The 19,052-nt window shown below is 36.3% G+C and overlaps 1 long non-coding RNA gene across 2 annotated transcripts in view; it reads left to right on the forward strand.

Annotated features, from left to right (window-relative positions):
• Positions 1 to 18,737, forward strand: part of LOC132396756 (uncharacterized) — a 103,554-nt gene extending 84,817 nt beyond the window's left edge. For both annotated transcript variants that reach the window (XR_009513102.1, XR_009513101.1), the window contains exon 3: positions 15,376 to 18,737. This is a non-coding gene — a long non-coding RNA (uncharacterized LOC132396756). The remainder of the gene's footprint in view (positions 1 to 15,375) is intronic.
• Positions 18,738 to 19,052: the final 315 nt, after the last annotated feature.

Consider the following 19,052-nt stretch of genomic DNA (forward strand, 5'->3'; position numbering starts at 1 on the left):
TGCAGATGACACAAAGTTGGTGGTGTTGTGGATAGTGTTAAGGATTGTCAAAGATTGCAGAGGGGGGCGGAGTTTCAAGATGGCGACGTAGACATCTGCCTTTTAGGCGCTCTTCATGTTTTAAACTATAATCACCCTTTAATCAAATCTTTTCGTATTTAATCATATGGGTTGATACGATTTACTTTTTTGGATTTTTAGACCTTTTTTGTATTGTAGTGATTATTGAATCCTTTTTCTATTCTATATTGATGACTTTTTTAAACTTTTTTTTTGATCGATTGGTGAATTTACATTTATATTTTGTAATATGGTTTTTTCAAAATGCTGTTTCTTCTTCCCATAAGTCTTTGCCTTTGTAACATGTCATCTACTTGTATTTGAATATGGGATTTTTCTTAAAGGCATATTACATTTTTTTTTAAACTCTAATGTTTATTCTTTTTTTTATTAATGGTTTTTTTCTCTTTTTGATTGATATATCTTTTTTTTATCAACCCTTCATCTAAACCTGGTTGTTGTATAGTCTCTTCTTACCTTTTCATGGAGTTGCCATCTTGATATGGGGGTAATATTAGTATTAGTTTGTGCGCCTGCCGCTTGGCTTTTTTTCGAGAGTTTGGGGGAGGGGGTAGGGGTCTTTTTTCATGCTTTTGCTTTTTATTTTTTTGCTTTTAGTTTATGGGCCGACTTTAAATTATTAATATTGTTGAAGTGTCATGTCCTCCGGTTGCTCCTGAATCATTTCCCCTTCTTCCTGAGTTATGGGTTATGTGTCTTTTTAACCTTTTATGATATATACAATTAATATTGGCATGATGGATAAGGCTATTAATTTTATCTCCTGGAATACTAATGGTTTAAACCATCCGATTAAATGTAAAAAAAATATTTAAAGTATTCCATAGACTAAATGCTAATATTATTTTCGTACAGGAGACCCATATTAGGAGGGAGGATAATCAACGCTTTTTTAGGTTCTAGAAGGACCAACAATTTCACTCAAATTTTACTGCCAAAATTAGGGGTGTGTCTATTTTTATAGACTCTTCAATTTCGTTCACACATCATGAAACTATCTCTGACCCACAGGGCAGATTTTTGTTGATTGCTGGTTCACTTTTTAATCGAAAAGTGGCTTTAGTTAATACTTATGCTCCAAACTTTGACTGCCCGGAATTTTTTTAAACATTTATTTACTTCCCTTCCTAATTTAAATGAACATATGTTGATAATGGGTGGAGATTTCAATTGTTGTTTAAGTCCTTTGATGGATAGATCTAAACCTATTCGAACTCTTCCCAATAGATCAGCCTCACTTATTAATTCCTTTATGGTTGATTCAGGAATTACTGAAATATGGCGTTTTTTGAATCCTAAAGATAAAGAATTTTCGTTTTTTGCACATGTATATCATAGTTATTCTAGAATTGATTATTTTCTTATTGATCACCATTTATTAACAGACGTTATCGATTGTAAATATGATTCTATTGCCATTTCGGATCATGCTCCTTTGAAGTTGTCTATTAAGGTATCGGATTCCTCCATTAACACTAGATCTTGGAGACTCAATGCTACTTTGCTTCAAGATCCAGAATTTATCACCTTCATAGAACAGCAAATTGACTTGTTTTTTTCAACAAATTATATCGAAGAGATTGACAGAGGAATACTCTGGGATTCTTTTAAGGCTTTTATCCGCGGACAAATTATCTCATATTCCGCTGGTAAAAGAAGACAAAGGTATCTTGATATAGCTATGTTGGTGGATAAAATTAAAGAAATTGATAAGATTTATTCCGTGACTCCTACCAAAGAACTTTATAAGAAGAGAGTTTAGCTTCAAATGGAACATAGCATATTATTATCTTCTTCAATTGAGAATCAATTAATTAAGACCAGGGCTCAATTTTATATTCATAGTGATCGAACTGGTAAATTATTAGCTAACCAATTAAAAGCTATTTCGACTAAGCGACAAATTATCAAAATTCATAAACAAGATGGTAATTTGACTACTGATCATAAAGAAATTAATAAAACTTTCCAAGATTTTTATAAATCTTTATATCAATCAGAATCTGATGGCGATCTGTCCATGATGGATGATTTTTTTAATAATTTGAATATTCCCAAACTGACAGATGAAGATCGGAGTTTGTTTGATGCTCCTATTTCTATGGCTGAAGTAGGAGAGGCTATTTCACCAATGAATTCAGGGAAAGCCCCTGGTCCTGATGGTTATATTATGGAATTTTTAAAAACTTTTTCTTCTTTGCTTTCCCCATGGTTATGTGAAATTTTCAATGATGCATTTACTAAGAAGAGATTACCTCAGTCTTTTTATGAGGTTACTATCTCTCTAATTCTTAAAAAAGATAAGGATCCTACCTTATGTGCATCCTATCGCCCTATATCGCTATTAAATGTAGATTCTAAGATTCTTACAAAAATCTTAGCTATTAGGTTAGAAAAGATACTGTCACAGATTATTTCAGAAGATCAAACTGGGTTTATTAAGAACCGGTACACCTTTTCCAATGTTAGAAAATTGATTAATATAATTTATACCTCTTCACCCAAAACCCCAGAATGTGTCATTTCATTAGATGCTGAAAAAGCTTTTGATGGAGTTGAATGGACATATTTATTTAATGCGTTAAAAAATTTTAATTTTAGTTCTAAGTTTATATCATGGATTAAACTAATATATTATAAACCTGTTGCTTCTGTTCTTACAAATAATCATAGATCCTCTTTTTTTCAATTATCTCGCGGTACGAGACAAGGTTGTCCTTTAAGTCCTTTATTATTTAATATTGCATTAGAACCTTTAGCCATTGCTATTAATGAATCACCTAATATTTTTGGTATTACCCGTAATGAGAAGTTATATAAGTTATCACTATATGCTGATGACTTGTTGTTATATATTTCTAATCCTGATAGGTCTATTCCCGCTATTCTATCCTTGTTGGTTCAGTTTGGTAGCTTTTCTGGTTATAAATTAAATTTGAATAAGAGTGAATTATTCCCTTTAAATGAGCAAACTTTACTGAATAACAGGGTACCATTTAAAGTTGTTACTGATAACTTCACTTAATTAGGTATAAAAATTACCAAGAAACATAAAGATTAATTCAGATTGAATTTTTTACCTTTGCTTCATCAAATTCAACAACTTACTACTAGATGGTCTCCCTTATCCTTATCATTGGTTGGTCGGATTAATGCTATTAAAATGATGGTTTTACCGAAATTTTTATATTTATTTCAAGCTTTACCAATTTTTATTCCTAAATCTTTTTTTGACAACGTAGATTCAAAAATTTCCTCATTTGTGTGGCAAAATGAAAACCCTAGGTTAAGTAAAAAACAGTTACAGAAACCTAAAAAAGATGGTGGTTTAGCTTTACCTAACTTTAGATTTTACTATTGGGCAAATAATATTCGGAACTTAATATACTGGAAACAAGATTTGGATTCACCATTATGCCTACAGTGGGTAAATTTGGAATGTAATGATGCACGAGGATACTCTTTATTCTCCGTTCTTGGTTCTTCTCTTCCCATTGATTTAGTCAAGTTCAATAAACAGACATCTAACCCTATCGTCAAACACACATTACGAATTTGGTTTCAATTTCGTAAGTTTTTCACTCTGAGAAATTTTGTTCTTGATAGCCCTATCTTATTTAACTTTTTTTTAAACCCTCCTTAATAGATCAAGCCTTTAGCGTATGGAAAAGGAAAGGTATAACATGCTTTCGTGATCTTTTTTTTGAAGGTAGTCTGATGTCTTTTGACCAACTTTCTAACAAATTTAAGTTACCTAAAACTTAGATATTTACAAATCAGAAACTTTTTATATAAACTTTTACCATCCTTTCCCAATTCAACTCCGATGGATTTTTTAGATATAATTTTTACCTTGAATCCTTGTCAGAAGGGTTTAGTGGCTCTTATTTATAATATGATCATGAAGATACAACCAGAAATGTCAGGCAGAATTAAACAAGAGTGGGAAAAAGAGCTTCAATATACTATATCAACAGAAAAATGGGAAAAATTTTTACAAACGGTTAACTCTTCTTCTATATGTGCTAAACATGCTTTAATACAATTTAAGGTGGTACATAGAGCCCACATGTCTAAAGATAAGCTTGCTCGATTCTACTCCCATATTAACCCTCAATGTGACAGATGTCACTCAGAAGTTGCTTCATTGACCCACATGTTTTGGTCATGTCCCACCTTACATAACTATTGGAAGGATATATTTGCTATCATTTCCTCAGTTTGGAATATTGATTTACAACCCCATTTTATCACTGCAATTTTTGGTATACCAATTGAGGATGGTAGTCAATTTTCCCCTTCAATTAGACGAATGATCGCCTTTGCAACTCTAATGACTAGAAGGTCTATATTACAAAATTGGAAAGAAGTAAATCCTCCTACCACGTTTCAGTGGTTCTCCCAAACTATTTCTTGTTTGAGCTTAGAAAAAATTAGAAGTACTATTTTTGACCCATCAATTAAATTTGAAGAAACTTGGGGACCGTTTATTCGACATTTTCATATGAGTTAATTTGACCTCTTCCGGATCTTTTCTCTTTCTATCCTTGTTCTGGTTTGTTCCGGAGTTCTTGACACTATCATGTATATATAAACTATTATTATTGCCCATGTTAGTTTAGGTTTATTGCTTTATTTTAATATATATTTTTTCTTGCATTTTTTTTCTCTTTTTGTGATTATCCTTTTTCATATACAATTAATACAGGTTTGATTGATTATTTTATTATGTTCTTTGTTGATATCTCAATAAGATATTGATATCTTATTACTAATTTAACTTCAAGCCTAGTGTATTTATAACCTATTCAATATTATGTTATGTTTTTTTTTGTATATGAAACTCAATAAAAAGATTGAAAAAGATTGCAGAGAGACATTGATAGGATGCAGAAGTGAGCTGAGAAGTGGCAGATGGAGTTCAACCCGGAGAAGTGGGAGGTGGTATGCTTTGGAAGGATGATCTCCATGTAGAGTACACAGTAAATGGCAGGATACTTGGGAGTGTGGAGGAGCAGAGGGATCTGGGGGTACATGTCCACAGATCCCTGAAAGTTGCCTCACAGGTAGATAGGGTAGTTAAGAAAGCTTATGGAGTGTTAGCTTTCTTAAGTCGAGGGATAGAGTTTAAGAGTTACAGGGTAATGATGCAGCTCTATAAAACTCTGGTTGGGCCACACTTGGAGTACTGTGTCCAGTTCTAGTTGCCTCACTATAGGAAGGATGTGGAAGCATTGGAAAGGGTACAGAGGAGATTTACCAGGATGCTGCCTGGTTTAGAGAGTATGGATTATGATCAGAGATTAAGGGAGCTAGGGCTTTACTCTCTGGAGAGAAGGAGGATGAGAGGAGACATGATAGAGGTATACAAGATATTAAGAGGAATAGATAGAGTGGACAGCCAGCGCCTCTTCCCCAGGGCACCACTGCTCAGTACAAGAGGACATGGCTTTAAGGTAAGGGAGGAAAGTTCAAGGGGGATATTAGAGGAAGCTTTTTTACTCAGAGAGTGGTTGATGTGTGGAACGCTCTGCCTGAGTCTGTGGTGGAGGCAGATACACTAGTGAAATTTAAGAGACTACTAGACAGGTATATGGAAGAATTTAATGTGGTGGTTATGTGGGAGGCAGGGTTTAAGGGTCAGCACAACATTGTGGGCCGAATGGCCTGTACTGTATTGTTCGTTGATCTTTGCATATCTTTTTATCTACTTGCATGAAACTTTGGCTAATTGGAGCAGCTGCTTAATTGGGTGGTTGAAGTGGTGCTGAGGTGCCCCAATTAAATAGAATGCACCTTATTTTTAAAATGAGTATTGTGGCCAGCATGGACCGGTTGGGCTGTAGGACCTGTTTCCATGCTTATATGAATCAAAGACTCAGTATATATTGATTATTGAAGTAAAGTAACTACCTATCTGCATAATTGGTATAATTTGGTTAATAGTACGTATAATATACATAAATGCTTACTCAAAGGTAAACACACATGCGCATTCTGTACAGTTGGCCTGTGTACTGCCCCGTTGTTGTACACTATAACTATTAATTTCAATGAATTATAAAGTGTAAATTCTGCAGTTTTTGCTCTGGATCCTCTGCATGTCTCTTGCGTTGACCCATGGTGACACTCAGTCGTATGCAAGTTTTGGGTTTTCTCTACCTGTGCATAGCCTGCGAACCATGTGGACCCTATGCAACAGGAGATTTTTTTACGGCACTTGGCAGGCTGTCTTCAGAGTTATTCAGGAGAAGCCTGTCTGAGCAACTGAATTAAAGCAGGGAGTTTGAGAAGAAGCTTCACAAGGCCTTGATCATATGCTCCAAAGGGCAATCTCACCTGTGCATTACTCATCCTCGAGCAATATCCTATCAACAGGTCATCACTTTGCTGCCTGTAAGTGAAGTGAGCATGAATTAGCAAACACAATTGCTAAAATATCAGTCAAAACACTCTCCAAAATTAATGTATTAATTATAGAACACCCTGACTCACCCTGAGACAGTGAAAGGTGCTGCAAACTGATAGTTTTCTTCATTTCATTCCTGCATAAAAATAAAATTAGTGGGACAGTGATTAACTTGCTCTCTGAAAGAGGCCATGTAAATGGATAAACTGGTAAGTAAATAAGGCATATGACATACTTATTTACCTTCACTTGTCAGGGCATTGTGTATAAGAGTCAGGAATTCATGTTAAAGTTGTTTAAACCTTTGGTTAGGTTGCAATTGCAATATTGTGTGCAGTTCTGGTTACCCCAATACAGGAAGGAAACAGGCAGAGGCTTTGGGTAGGGTGCAGAGTGATGTACCAGGACACTACTAGGTTTAGTGATCCACAGCTACAAGGTAAGGTTGGACAAACCTGGGCTGTTTTCATTGGAGGCTGAGGAGGGATTGAACAAAAACTTATAAAATAGTGAGAATTTTTAAGAATCATTTTCCCAGAGTAATAATATCAAATACTGGAGGACAGGCAGTTAGGGTGAGAGGGGAAAGTTTAAAGGAGATTCCCGGAGAAAGGTTTTTACACAGAGAGTAGTAGGTGCCTGGAGTGGCTGCCAGGGGTGGGTATGAAAGCTGATACGATAGTGGTCTGCTTAAGAGGCTTTGGATAGACACATGAATATGCAAGGATAGAGAATAGGTAGAAGAGCTTTAGTATAATTGTTTGGCACAGGCTTGGTGGGGCAAAGAGCTTGATCCTGTGCTGTACTGTTCTATGTGCTACATAACTCCAAGACAAAAAATCAATTACATACAACAGCCTTTAAAAACTGATAGCAATTTAGTATTTCCGGATCTTTCAGTATTTTTATATAGTATATAACAGACTCGGTCTCTAACCAATGACAGCTTTTTTAAAAAGTAACTAAAGCTATTTTATTTCTTTCTTGAGTGCTGAATGACATGCCTCACGATAAAACTTGTTGAGTTTCTTCCTAAATGTTTCTTAGCAACAGATCCCCGGCCACATATCTTAATCAGACTTAAAGAGGGAACTAATTACAGATAGCTTGTAGAAGTTTAAAGGGAAATGGCCGAGTATATCCTTGACTCCTCAGTGATCAGAGCCAATATCAAAAGTGAAAATTAATTCTCCACTGCATGTCTGTTTAAAGTGAGTACCCATGGAATCAGGATTATAAAGCATCTTTACTGCCTCATGCCATCTGGGCTGTCATTTTGATTCAAGCACAACAATGTAATACCCTGTAAAGATGTCACTCTGTCCAAATTTATTATATTTTTAAGATAAAAAGAGCTTTTGTTGATGTTGAACTGAATTAATTGTATTAAAAATTGAATACATTAACTTGAACATGTCTTGAAAATGAGTAGAAGCATTCCTTTCTGTTCTTTAAGTACACTTACTAAAAATCACAGTTTTATTACAGGTTTCAGCCCTCATTTAATTAATGAGTAGGTAAAGCTGACACTGTCTGCTGATCTACTGGCACTACCATAAAATATGTTTATGTTGCATTGGCACCATCTTTCCTGTACTCTAAAATCTGCCGTAAAACACTGAGGAGGAGTCCCCAGGATATTAAAAACAGTGCCAATTAACTGATTTCACCAGTGCTGATGAGCTGCGCTTTAGTCTATTGGTGGATATTGAAATATCTGTCCAGTCCCAGCAGTGAACAGCTGTGAAAACTCAGACTGAATGTGTTAGTTGGATCAATGTCATGGCAATAACATCAGTATTCTGATCATTCTAAACTAGGCCTGGGCCTGGGCCTGAACTGTGTCATCCTCCCCTGGTCACCATATAACCCTCATCTGGTCAGTGTATGATCCGTTCCTGCTCCCTTTGGTCATGTGTAATCCTGCCCTGGTCACCGTGTGACCCTTACCTGGTTACAATAAACTACCCTGGTCACTGCAGTCTGAGGTCTGAATCTTTTCCTGAATGGAACAACAACAATGTTAGGCCTGGAAAACAGGGAGTTGAAAGGAAACAAAATAATCTCAATAGTTCCTTTATTATGCATATAGGAAGGAAGAGTTATGAAATAACTAATGAAAATGCAAGAAAAAATTTGACTACAGTTTCCCAAAAGGAATAAGAAACTGTCAGACGTGTCACAAATTAAATGAATCTAAGACTCATGCCTAGGGTTTTCTAACTGATCCATAAGAGAATAAAACAGTCTTAAAATAGGGCCATTCAGCCCATTGAATCTGCTTTGCCTTTCCATCATGACAGAGTTATTTTCCCTCTCACCATTCTCTTGATTTCTCCCTGAAACCTTTGGCACCAATACTAACCAAGGTTCCATCAATCTTGACTTTAAATATGCCCAGTGATAGCCTCTATAGCTGTCTTTGGCAAGGGATTTCACACATTCACCATCCTCTGACTAAGGAAATTCCTCCTCATCTCTGTTTCAAAGGGACATCTTTTAATTATGAAGCTGTTCCCTTTGGTCCTAGACTCCCCCGCTTTTGGAAACATCCTCTCCACGCCCACTCTATCTAGGCCTTTCAATATTCAGCAGATTTCAATTACATCCCCTCATTCTTCTAAAGTCCAGTAAGTACAGGCCTAGAGCCATCAAACACTCATATGTTAACCCTTTCATTCCCAGGATCATTCTTTGTACCTTCTCCAACACCAAAACATCCTTTCTTAGATATAGGTCCTAAAACTGATCTGCCCAATACCTCATAAAGCCTCAACATTACATCCTTCCATTTATATCTATTCCTCTTGAAATGGATGCAATAGTTGAATTTGCCCTCCTCACTACTGACTCAACCTGCAAGTTAACACTTGAAGAATCCAATTCTTGCGCCCCCAAGTCCCTTTTGAATTGAATTGAATTTATTTCTTACATCTTTCACATATATGAGGAGTAAAAATCTTTATGTTACATCTTCGTCTTAATGGACAATGTGCAATCATAGTAATTTATAATAAATAGAACAGTCAGTGTACAGTGTAACATAGAAATACACTCAAATTAGCATGAGTTAATCAGTCTAATTTGCACCACCAATTTCTCGATTTGGATAGTCTACAGCTTTTCCAAACTCCAAAGTGCATGACCATACACAATATTCCATCTGTCACTCTTTGCCCATTCTCCAAATCTGTCCAAGTCCTTCTGCTCATTCAGACCTTATTTTAATTCTGTTAAATTAAGGCCAACGATATTTGTTGTTTTATTCCATCATTTGGTACATTTCAGTTTCAGAAAAATAAAGAAAAGCAGTTGGTTATGTTTTCAGCTCTCACTATTTAAATTGAAGGACATTGAGAGACCCAACTGGGCAACCTCTGCACTGGCTTCAGGCTGCTTGGTCACTTGTAAAGTTCACGTTGCATGTTGTATCCAACAGGGAAGTTTGTACTTCCTCAGTTAGTTGTTCAACTCCACAATCAAAGGGTGCCCCAGTGGCGACACATCTGGCAGCACTACTGGACGTGCAGTTACAGCTATGATGGGCTACTTTGGGCAGGAGGATGGGACTTACTCATCTGCACAGATCTTTCTCTTCATGTCTTCAGAACCTGTCCTGTCTGAAGATCGATATCCAGGCTCTCAAGTTTCCATCTCAGAACTTTCTCCTGTGTGAAACCTTCAGCCATCTCCTTCTGCTTGTCTTCTCTCCCTATGGAGTTTAAAGTGGATCGGTGCCATCCCCTCCTGCTTGCTTAGAACATAGAACATTAGAGAGGTCACCACAAATCCACTGGGAAAGCAATGATTCCATCTGTTCTTCATTGTGTTGAGGAGCTTGGGCATTGGGAAGTCAGGAATGCTGTGAACTCTGTTAATGCAGGCACACATCATCTATACTCATGAGCCTGTTAGAGCTCTCATCAACAGTCTACATCAACAGGAAGGGTGTCCGCTTCCTCCACGTACACCTGAGCTTGAATCAGAGACTTTGGAATAGGAAGGGAGGTGGAGTCAGTATAGGAAAGTAGAGTTCAGTTATCATCTCATTGATCAGCTACAACTTCTGCGTCGAATGTACTCCGAGATGCTGGCTCAATCCGACTGCTTTTGATGGGGCACATCACAAGCAAAGAGACAAGACCTACATTTGTGTACGTACGCACACACACACGCACACACACACACACACACACACACACACACACACACACACACACACACACACACCATCCATAAGTACTACCTTTGCAGGGGACATGCTACTGGTCTAACCATCACTTGGTAAGGCCTGGAAAGTACCTGGTAAGGCTCTGAAAACCATTGCCAACCAACTAGTGGGAGTATACAAGGACATTTTCAACCTCTTACTGCTACAGGCAGAATTTCCCACTTGCTTCAAAAAGGCAACAATTATACCAGTGCCTAAGAAGAATAATGTGAGCTGCCTTAATGACCATCGCCCAGTAGCACTCACTTCACAGTGATGAAATGCTTTGAGAGGTTGGTCAGGACTAGACTGAACTCCTGCCTCAGCAAGGACCTGGACCCATTGCAGTTTGCCTATCACCACAATAGGTCAATGGCAGATGCAAGCTCAATGGTTCTCCACACAGCTTTAGACCACCTGGACAACACAAACACCTATGTCAGGATGCTGTTCATCAACTATAGCTCAGCATTTAATAGCATCATTTCCACAATCCTGCTGAGAGGTTGTAGAACCCGGGCTTCTGTACCTCCCTCTGCAATTGGATCCTCAGTTTCCTAACTGAAAGACCACAATCTGTGCAGATTGATGATAACATAGCCTCCTCGCTGACAACCAACATTGGCGCACCTCAGGGGTGTGAGCTTAGCCCACTGCTCTACTCTCTATATACACATGACTGTAAATACCATCTAAAAATTTGCTGACAATACAACCATTGTTGGTAGAATCTCAGGTGGTAATGAGAACTCGTACAGGAGTGAGATATGCCAACTAGTGGAGTGGTGCCGCAGCAGCAACCTGGCACTCAACTTTGGTAAGATGAAGGAGCTGATTGTGGACTTCAGGAAGGGTAAGACGAAGGAACACGTACCAATCCTCATAGAGGGATCAGAAGTGGAGAGATTGAGCAGCTTCAAGTTCCTGGGTGTCAAGATCACGGAGGATCTAACCTGGTCCTAACATATTGATATAGTTATAAAGAAGGCAAGACAGCGGCTATACTTTATATGCCAACAAATACACTCAAGAACATCAATATTTGTACCATGGAGAGCATTCTGACAGGCTGCATCTCTGTCTGGTATGGGGGGGGCTACTGCACAGGACCAAAAGAAGCTGCAGAAGGTCGTAAATCTAGTCAGCTCCATCTTGGGTACTAGCCTACAAAGTACCCAGGACATCTTTAGGGAGCAGTGTCTCAGAAAGGCAGCCTCCATTATTAAGGACCTCCAGCACCCAGGGCATGCCCTTTTCTCATTGCTACCATCAGTTAGGAGGTACAGAAGCCTGAAGGCACACACTCAGCGATTCAGGAACAGCTTCTTCCCCTCTGTCATCCAATTCCTAAATGGGCGTTGAATCTTTGGACACTACCTCATTTTTTTTTTAACATACAGTATTTCTGTTTTTGCATGTTTTTTTAAAAATCTATTCAATATACATAATTGATTTAGTTGTTTATTATTATTTTTTTTAAATTCTTTTTTGTCTCTGCTAGGTTATGTTTTGCATTGAACTGCTGCTGCTAAGTTAACAAATTTCTTGTCACGTACCGGTGATAATAAACCTGATTCTGATTCTGATCCCTTCTGTGTCGATGACACCAAACATGAATAGTGTTAAAGCAACTTGATGACCACAGTTGATGCCCGCTTAAGCCCCAATCAGTTAAGCCTCTTCATTTCCTTCTTACTCTTCACCCTCTGCACATTGTGCTCTATACACTGAACTTAGACAATATTTTTATTACAGATGCAAATGTTGTATTGGATTAAAGACGGCTGACCAGATCATGTATTTCTTGCTTCCTCATTCTCCCTTGGAGTTTCCAGTTTGAAGCCTTGAGAGCATCCTGACTGACTGATGAAGACCATAGCCTGTTAGATGCTCCTATTTCTATGGTGGAAATAGGAGAGGCTATCTCATCAATGAATTCAGGGAAAGCTCCTGGTCCTGATGGTTATATAGTAGAATTTTTTAAAACTTTTTTTTCTTTTTGGTTATGTGAAATTTTTAATGATGCGTTTGCTAAGAAGAGATTACCTCAATCTTTTTATGAAGCTAATATTTCTCTAATTCTTAAAAAAGATAAAGATCCTACTTTATGTACATCTTATCGCCCTATATCACTATTAAATGTAGATTCTAAGATTCTTACAAAAATTTTAGCTATTAGATTAGAAAAAGTACTATCTCAGATTATTTCAGAAGATCAAACTGGTTTTATGAGGAATCGGTATTCCTTTTTTAATGTTAGAAAATTGATTAATATAATTCATACTTCACCACCCACAATCCCAGAATGTGTTATTTCATTAGATGCTGAAAAAGCTTTTGATAGAGTTGAATGGATATATTTATTTAATACATTGAGAAATTTTAATTTTAGTCCTAACTTTATATCATGGATTAAATTAATATATCATAAACCTGTCGCTTCTGTTTTTACAAATAACTACAGATCCTCTTTTTTTCAATTATCTCGTGGTACGAGACAAGGCTGTCCCTTAAGTCCTTTATTATTTAATATTGCATTAGAACCTTTAGCTATTGCTATTCATGAATCTCCTAATATTTTTGGTATTACCCGTAATGAGAAGTTATACAAATTATCTCTTTATGCTGATGATTTGTTGTTATATATTTCTGACCCTGATAGGTCTATTCCTGCTATTTTATCCTTGTTGGTTCAATTTGGTACTTTTTCTGGTTATAAACTAAATTTAGATAAGAGTGAATTATTTCCTTTAAATGCACAAACTTTATTGAGTGATAGGATACCATTTAAAGTTGTTACTGATAACTTTACCTATCTAGGTATAAAAATTACCAAGAAATATAAAGATTTATTTAGACTGAATTTTTTACCTATGCTTCATCAAATTCATGAACTTACTACAAGATGGTCTCCTTTGTTTTTATCATTAATTGGTCGGATTAATGCTGTTAAAATGATGATTTTACCGAAATTTTTATACTTATTTCAAGCCCTACCAGTTTTTATTCCTAAATCTTTTTTTGATAGCATTGATTCAAAAATTTCCTCATTTGTGTGGCAAAATAAAAACCCTAGGTTAAGTAAAAAGCAATTACAAAAATCAAAAAAAGATGGTGGTTTAGCTTTACCCAATTTTAGATTTTATTATTGGGCAAATAATATTCGTAATTTATTGTATTGGAAACTAGATTTGGATTCACCACTGTGCCCACAGTGGGTAAATTTGGAATGTAATGAGGTAAAGGGATATTCTCTATTCTCTGTTCTTGGTTCTTGTCTTCCTGCGGATTTAGTTAAATTTAATAAACAAATATTTAATCCTGTTATTAAACATACATTACGAATTTGGTTTCAATTTCGTAAGTTTTTTAGTTTGAAAAACTTTGTTCTTGATAGCCCTATCTTATTTAATTTCTTTTTCAAACCCTCCTGGACAGATCAAGCTTTTAACATATGGAAAAGGAAAGGTATAAAATGTTTTCGTGATCTCTTTTTTGAAGATACTTTGATGTCATTTGATCAACTTTCCAACAAATTTGAATTACCTAAATCTAATTTTTTCAGATATTTACAAATTAGAAATTTCTTGCATAAAGTTTTACCATCTTTTCCTAATTCAACTTTGGTGGACATTACAGATTTGATTTTTACCTTAAATCCTTGTCAAAAGGGATTAGTAGCTTTTATTTATAATATGATTATGAAGATACAACCAGAAATATCAGTTAGAATTAAACAAGAATGGGAAAAAGAACTTCAATATAACATATCAACAGATAAATGGGAAAAAATTTTGCAAATGGTTAATTCTTCTTCTATATGTGCTAAACATGCTTTAATACAATTTAAAATTGTACATAGAGCTCATATGTCTAAAGATAAACTTGCTCGATTCTATTCTCATATTAACCCTCAATGTGACAGATGTCATTCAGAAGTGGCCTCATTGACCCATATGTTCTGGTCATGTCCCACTTTACATAATTATTGGAAGGACATATTTACTACTATTTCCTCAATTTGGAATATAGATTTACAACCTCATTCTATTACTGCAATTTTTGGCATACCAAATGAAGATGGTAATCAGTTTTCCCCTTCAATCAGACGAATGATTGCTTTTGTAACATTAATGGCCAGAAGGTCTATATTACAAAATTGGAAAGAAGTAAATCCTCCTACCACATTTCAATGGCTTTCTCAAACTATTTCTTATTTGAGTTTGGAAAAAATTAGAAGCACTATTTTTGACTCATCAATTAAATTTGAAGAAACTTGGAGACCGTTTATTCGACATTTTCATATGAATTAATTTGGCCTTTTCCAGACCTTCTCTCTGCTTATTCATGTTCAGGTATGGAGTTCCGGAGTTCTTTGACACTATCATACACTTGTAAACTGTTATTATTGCCCATGTTAGTTTAGTTTAGTGTTTTATTTTTTTTTAATATATATTTTTTTCACATATTTTTAATATTTTTTTTCTTTTTTAATGGTTATTTTTGTTTTTTTGTCATATAATCATGTGGACTTGATTGATTAAGGTATTCTTTTCTGTTGATGTTTAGTAGGATATTGTTATCTTATTATCAATGTGATTTCAAGTCTATTGTATTCACAACTTACTTATTACTATGTTATTTTTTTTGTGTATATATGAAAATCAATAAAAAGATTGAAAAAGAAAGAAAGAGAGCATCCTGACTGGCTGTATCACCGCCTGGTACGGGAACTGCACCAGCCTTGATCGCTGGGCTCTGCAGAGAGTGGTACGGACAGCGCAGTGCACCTGTGGTTGTGAACTTCCCTCCACTGAGGACATTTACAGAAGCAGGTGCATAAAGAAGTCCTGGAAGATCATTGGGCACACCAGTCACCCCAAGTATCAACTGTTTCAGCTGCTTCTGTCTGGCAAAAGGTACCACAGCGTTAAAGCCAGACCAACAGACTATGGGACAGCTTCTTTCTGCAAGCCATTAGACTTAGAAATTCACATGTCTGTACATTATGACAAAGTCATAATGCAAAATCTTTACTCCCTCAAGTTGTGGAATGGAATTAAGATTTAAATCAAATTCAAATTAAATTACCAATGCATGGGCCATTTTCCAAAAATACTGGCGGCTGAGGAATAAGGAATGACACAAAATTGTCACTGTGCTATGAGTATTATGGGCAACACTTTTGGAATTGACTCCTGTGGAAAATACAGATATATCTTTCCATTAGCTCAGTGTGGCTCTCTGATGTTACACAGGGAAGTGGGTCAAACACATGCATATGGAATTAACTCAGACAGAGATCTTGGTTGAAATGGAAGAATTGGGCGGAAGGGCAGAAGGACCTGTTGCTGTGAGACTCAACGATACTGCCTAATGGAAATAATGGGGATTTTATAAAGAACGTGTCTTATTACACTGAAGATAACCCAGTGACAGTGATGTCATGGTACTTGTGCAGGGCTCCACTGGTCCTGCTGCCTCACTGTGAAATACTCTGACGCTCATGCATTGTGAATGCTTTTGCCATCACCAAGACAACCTGATAGAAATGAGAGTTTACATCACACAGAATCCCAAGTTTCCACCTGCTCAGTTGGCTGCTCACTTAATTGTTATCAGCATTTTTACAAACTATTCTGACCTTTCAAAATAACAACTAATGTGCTTTTTCCATTTAATTCTGTGTTTACTAGAGGATGAAATTGTTTCAGTGTTTTATAACCCAGCACCTCATTCACAATCTTTTATTAGAAATGCAAATAATATCAAAACTACATTTAGAATCATAAATGTACACTTACTAAATCAAACATAACAATATTCTATTGACTTACATTTAAATCAGTATTGGTTGAATTAACTACTGGACCAAAGTGGGGAAGGGTTTGTTTCCTCTCTGAAAGTGATTAGCCATGACCTAATTGAATGGATCCAAAGAATCCCATGTAATAGTGCTGACCTTAGATTATTGATATGCATTGAAGATATTTTGCAAACTGATTTTCATTGGCAAGTGCAAAGATATCACAACTGTACTGATTTTATCATGTATGTGATATAAATGTAGAGAGAACATATTGATATTTTTCTTTTCTATTCAGAGGACATATGGTAAAATATTGATCCCAGTTGAAGTCTTTCTCAGAATTGGCCTCATTTGTGGGACAACACATTGGTAGTTAATTTTGTTTTTGATTTTATAGAGGCATACGGACATATGTGTTACAGTACTGAAACCTTCAAGCTACAAACCCTGCATTTTGCCTTCACGCATTTCACAACAACAGTAATTTCACAAAGAATGGGTACTGTACAAAGAAATTTGGCTTGGCATAAATGTGAAGAAACAAAACTTCATGCAAAGAAAGCTTCATACTTGAAAAGATATATCTCCGTTTTAAATTGCTGATGAACAAAGAGGAGGCTGTGGTTTTCACAAACGTGGTATTGACTGGCACACAGAGAAGTGTCTATGAGAAGCCTCTGATAGTTGGAGATACTTTGATACTAAGGTCACTAAGATTCTGAATCATATAAAGGAACTAAAGGAACTCAGATTCACATCAGATGAGGTCCAATTGCTGTAAATGACAGAGGGTTCAATAGCACGATCAGCCAATAGTTAGGATCAAGTTTCTCCAGAAGTCCTGTGGTTATGCTGATATGTATGTTTTGTAGCCTGGGGAAAAGTACACACTCAGGGCAACGAACACTTTCTTGGGTTTTAATTCCTTTATCTGTATTAGATATTTAAGTGCCAGAAGAGGGTCTTAAAACAGAACGAACGACCTTACAATCAGTTCCTGCTGTTACAATCTCCATTTAACCTTCGATCCACAAACTTGTGTGTCGACAGATTGTGTATGCAGTATAAAAATACATAGAGCAAACTGCACAAAACTGATACAGTACTAATACGGTAGTAGCAACTCTGAAGGAACACAATGCAAACAACATTAGAATCCCCCCAACCCTGTATCTTATACATAGCAGCGAATACATCTCATCTAAGACTTCTACTACTTTTTAGTACACACATGCTTAACTTCCTAAAAGAGACTAAACATTCACGTTACGCTGTTACGTACACAAACAGTCATGATACTATAAAGTTAGACAAAAGGTACACTGCAGCATAACTTTTACAGGATATTGCCTGGCAGTTAAATTACAGGAAGACTGACCTACTTGGCTGGTGAGGAACTTTGCACAAGCCACGCGATCTAGCATTGATGCTTTCACTCGTGAAAATCTAAAGCATCCACATGTAGAACATGTCAAATTACTGATATTCTCGATTCGCCAACAAGCATAACTGAATTCACATGGATATTGTAAATTAATGCTCACCTTTCCTCAACAAGCCCAGAACCTCTGGGGAAACTCGATTCCAACGCCCCACCAGCTTCTTGCAGCAGAGAACAAAATGGTCTCCCTACTATCCCGCACGTGTGTAATGACATCCCCGTCTCCCCTTAACGGCACAGACAACTATTCTAGCATTACCCAGATGGATACCTAGGTACACTTTTAACGATAATGAATAAGATTCAACAGTCACCCGGTTACACATGTAACAACTATGATACTTAATTTTCGACAAGCCTTCTCCTAATTTTCAGTTTCATTCACTTCTCCAACCACTAGCTTCACGTGAAAGTATCCAAACTTTCACTCACATGTTTAAATCTTGTTATTAATCAGAAACAAGGCAACAACTTATCTTACATATTGCCAGGGCTTCTTGTCATTCAGTAAAAAAATTATTCTTTCTTATAAAAGGAGAAATTATGGGGAAATCCTAGTTTTAGTTACCAATAACAATCTACATTCACTGAAAAAGAAATCAAATGTGATAGTTGAAAATAATTAATAAACAATGCTTGTTTGCTGTGCAATCAGTGATTGTGTGCTAATTGGGATAAGATTTGCTGTAAAATGTCACAGAAAGCTCTATAAGAGAGTAAAACACAAGCTCATGTACTTCGTAGTTGGATGACACAGTAATCCTCTGTTACCAAACTAATGACAAAAACTTTCTCGTTATTCAAATGCCTTGGACAAAATCGTCACACTAACTCAAAATAACTCAAAGATGAGTTTATTGTTATATGCACCTGCTCATGTATGCAGAGCAGGAATGAAAAACTTACTTGCAGAAGCATCACAGGAATATAGCATAGAAACATAGAAAACCTACAGCACAATACAAGCCCTTCGGCCCACAAAGTTGTGCCAAACATGTCCCTACCTTACAAATTACTAAGGTCACCCATACTCTCTATTTTTCTAAACTCCATATACTTCTCCAAAAGTCTCTTAAAAGACCCTATCATATCTGCCTCCACC

Source organism: Hypanus sabinus, chromosome 7 (assembly GCF_030144855.1).
Source record: "Hypanus sabinus isolate sHypSab1 chromosome 7, sHypSab1.hap1, whole genome shotgun sequence".
NCBI classification, from domain to species: Eukaryota; Metazoa; Chordata; class Chondrichthyes; order Myliobatiformes; family Dasyatidae; genus Hypanus; species Hypanus sabinus.